We start from the raw sequence: 4,406 nt of genomic DNA on the forward strand, positions 1-4,406 counted from the left end.
TTCGGTTCGTCTTTCGGCCGAATCCTCATTCGCCCGGTTCGGCTTTCGTTTGTGTCGTCTTTCGGTCGAATTCTCTTTCTTTCGGTTCGGCTTTCTTTCGGTTCGTCTTTCGGCCGAATTCTCTTTTACCCGGTTCGGCTTTCTTTCGGATCGGAATCCCGTCCAAATCACCTTCCATCCGAACCAGCTTCCGACTTTACCTTTCTTGCCACCACCTCCTGTCTCTCCGGTCTCACGTTGGTTCTCAGACACAACCGCCGAAGTCTCTAGGATTAGTGGGCAGGAATCCTCGGTATTATCATCCTCTGTCATTTTAACCATAGCCTCCTTCTCGGCTATCTCTCCGTCGTATGAATCGGCTTCGACCTTTGTTTTCTCTCCACCACCTTCCGTCTCTTCGGTCTCACGTTGCCTTTCGAACGCAACCGCCGGAGTCTCTGGAATCAGCGGTGGAGAAATCTCGATGTGGCCATCCGCCATTGATTCGTCCATAGCCACCTTCGATTCGATGTCATCTTTCTTGGTGACCTCCTCAATCAAGTCCTCTTTGCTCTCTTTCACTGCATCAATTATGCTTACCCCTTTTTCACCCGATGTTTCGGACACTTGTATTCTGAAATCTTCTTCTACACTTGGGTTATCGGCCTTATCCTTCGTCGTTGTTCTTTCGCAAGACAAGAGGGTAGCTTGTTTTACACCCTCTTCCGTCGCACCATCATGTTGTATTTCGGCCTTCATATCGGCTCCATCGTTTGTCTTCAATCGACCATCCTTCATCGGCCATGTCGTTGACAAGATTCTCATCTTCCTCTCATCATGTCTCCGGCATACCCTTTCGACTTTGGCCCAATCCTCGGTAAGACCGTTCGCACTGTCATCGTCTTCGAGTTCGATCCCGATGTCCATCCTTTCTTTTCGATCGATCGATTTTACGAACATTAGGACTTTATCCTCCCCCACCAATCGTTGTTCCTGCTCCGAGAGTCGAGCAAAACGATGCTTGAACTCTAGGAATGCTTGTGTTGCACTTCGGTGGGTCTTCTCCGATGCCACCCATTCGTCGAATTCTCGCCGATCTTTTCCCTTCGATCTCTTGTAATCATATGCCTCTCGTAAAGCTTCTTCGAAGGACCCCCATGTTGGATTTTGTTGCCGTATCTTGTAGATTCTTTCTTGTAGCTCATCCGTGGCCACCCGATTGAAGGATGTCACTTGCAATCCTTCCGGTATCCCACATCGTATCATCTCCGCCTTGTAGTCACGTAGATAGCATGACACATCGTTTCCGTTGAATTGTCCATTTCGTTGTACGAGCCGCTTTACTGCCCCCGTGATCTCCGACATCGCTCGTTGTTCTTGTAGCATCCGCTCGAACATCATCATCATCGTTATGCTCATTGCCTCTTGTTGATTCTCCATCTCCTTACCACCCGTCTTCACGTCGGGTTCACCAACTGTGTCGTGCCTTTCGGCTCCGGATCGTTTGCGTGAGTCGGGTGGGAACCACTGAGGTTTTGGACTAGGAGAAAGAAGAATATGAGATGAGGCTAGTAATGGATAGATTATTAGAAAGAGAAGTAAGATAGCAATCTCGTGAATCCCACGAGTTTAGTATATTTAGTCAATATTTAGGTAGTAAGAGAGAATTATTTTAGCAAATTCGTGAATCCCACGAATATTTTAGATTGATTGATCATTATAGAAAAATAATCAACAAAAACTACAATGTGCTCCCCATCCTTATATAGTGATGGGAGAGACTAAGCATAGCTACATGCTTTTTTCTAATATGTTCATGCACACTAAATGTGCATGTGATGCTTTTCTAATCCTTGCTTTTATTTGCTAAATATAGTGCTCATGCACGCTAGATGTGCATGAGTCACTTTTTAGTTGCTTGCGTTTTTCTATAAAATATTCACGCACTCTAAATATACATGATTTACCTTTTAATAAAGGTAGGCGCAAATAAAGCACTTATAGTTATTAAATCTATTTATAGAACACTAAAGATAAGGTAGCATAATGGTAAAGTTGAGGTTTGGCTACGTGGAGGTATAAGGTTCGAATCTTGCCCTATGCACGTGATAAATATCTTGATATTCTTATTTTATTTATTTATATGTAATTAAATCGGTTATATTATTTTTACTTTTTCACGTAGTGTACGAAATACACTACGACAGCGCCTCCGTTGTTGCTCGAGCCCAATGGTCCCTTGTATAGTGACTCCTATCCCCTTCATGAACACCAACATGATTTTTGTTTTTTACACTTGCAACATTGATGGTGCCACCATACAAATCTTGGAGTGTTGCGATACACCCTCCCGTAATTTGATCCGTCACCTGTCTCTTTCTTCTAATAATATCTATGATAACTTCATGAAATTCTTTCTTTGCTAACCCAACACTTCTCTTAGAGTAAATTCTACCTTACTATTTAATATTCTTGTTTCTAGTACCTTTTTTATATCCATCGTTATTTCTATATCTGAAGCAAGCTTGAAAGATGGGCCTATCTTCCCTTTTACTCTATTAGCTTCCTTCGTCTCAGGAGCACCCTTTTCCATATCCCTTCTCTTTTGTTCTCGTGTCTCATGTTTCTTTGGCGGATCAACCTCCTCAACTCTCTTTCGCTTCTCTTCCACTAGTACCTCTTGTGCATTCACTTGGGCAAATGTTGATAGTGCATCTACTGGATCATTCCATCCAGTGAAGTTCCGTATTTCATCTCCTGCTCCTTTTAATTCATCCACTCGAACTTTCCCTTTTCTTGCATACTCCATCACATCTGGCAAAAAGTTAGATCCACCATATGAGTCTTCTACATGCAACCCTAAGGTTGCCACACATTGTTCGCTTGAGTCGTTTCTCTCTCGGCATCTTCCATTAGCTTTTTTATTCCACCTCGCCCAAAGTTGAGTTGAAGTGGTTGTCGAGTGAATATTGCCATCTTGGTAGTAGATTTTATTATGGTTAAGGGCATCCCTATGTTCTTGACAGTCTTTCTTTTGGTGGTCAACACTATCGCACCAGATACGCCTTCAGACAATGCAACCTCCTTGCCTTGACGAAGTTGAGCTTTGTCCCGATTCCAGCTTCGTCACTTTGATCGACAAGTCTTTCATGCCTTTCACCAATTCGTGCAAGAGTGACTCTTCTACTTTCTTCTCTCCCAATTCGTTCCCCAATTCATCTCCCTTCGTCTCTGGCAGCTCCATAAACCATAACTTTCTTTTATAAAAATGGGAAGCCCTTTTCACCTCCTCCTAGTCTTTGGTAAGTCCACTTGGATTATTTTGATCTTCCAAAAGCATTCCCAAGTCCTTCCTGTCTTTAATATTAGTGGCTTAGAGAAACAATATTACTTTATCTGTCATTAGTATTTTCTATCCCTAATATTTAATTGTTCAAATCTTTCAGAAAACTCTTTTAATACTTCCAAAACACTTAAATGTTTATCAGACTCTACCCAATCCATGAAAGCTTGCCTTGTCATCCTTGACATATCGTTGAGGTTGTATTCATTGAGTAATGCTCTTTCAAAAGTCGTCCACGTCTGATGCTACCTCTGTAGCTCCTAGATCCTTTCTTGTAGCCCAATCGCAACAACTCGACGAAAGCTATTAACTTTTGCAGCTTCTTCGATACCTCGTTTAAGCATTTCCTCATTGTAAATCTTCAGAAATCTTGTTAAATTCATACCTTCGAAGATTCCTACTCATGTGAGAATATTGTCGACGACTTTGTTGATGCTTGCCATCATCCCTTGGTCTCGCATAATTCGTTCCATCATCATACACATAAGCCTCATTTGCTCCTCCATTTTTCCTTGTCACCGCCTTGACGTCGGGTTCACCAAATGTGTAGGGGTAATTGTGGTTTGTGCGGCAAAGTCACAAGGACTAAGGTTAAAGGAAGTTGGCTATATATTTTATAAAATTTGGGCGTTGATGTTAGAAAGATTAAGGATATGAAGACAAAGTAATGTGTGTGAGAGGGACGAGTATAGATAAAAGATAGAGACAATGTATGATTTAAGAAGCAAGAGTATATCATATGAATATGATTTATATTAAAAAAACAAGATTTTACCAACGCTTGATTTGAACCCTTGACTTCAACACCAAGAGACAAGACACTTCCCCAAATGAGCTAACTTCTTTTTTTGATAAATTGTTTGATTTCTTACTTTCTCTTCCTTGATTCTCCTTTTCCCTCCTTCACTCTTTTTATAGGTGCCCCCATGCATATGATGCATGTGAGGGTACAAGGCATGCATGTAGTGCATGAAATGCATGATCGCCATTTGGTGTTCATGAATTACATGTGATGCATGATAGACATCTCGCTCATTTGAGCTTCCATGTATGAAAATATGCATGGGATAAGTATAATCATGAA

The sequence above is a fragment of the Azolla caroliniana genome, unplaced genomic scaffold (assembly GCF_043228905.1).
Source record: "Azolla caroliniana isolate FFs.n. ecotype wild unplaced genomic scaffold, voAzoCaro1.0.p SCAF_16, whole genome shotgun sequence".
Taxonomy (NCBI): Eukaryota; Viridiplantae; Streptophyta; class Polypodiopsida; order Salviniales; family Salviniaceae; genus Azolla; species Azolla caroliniana.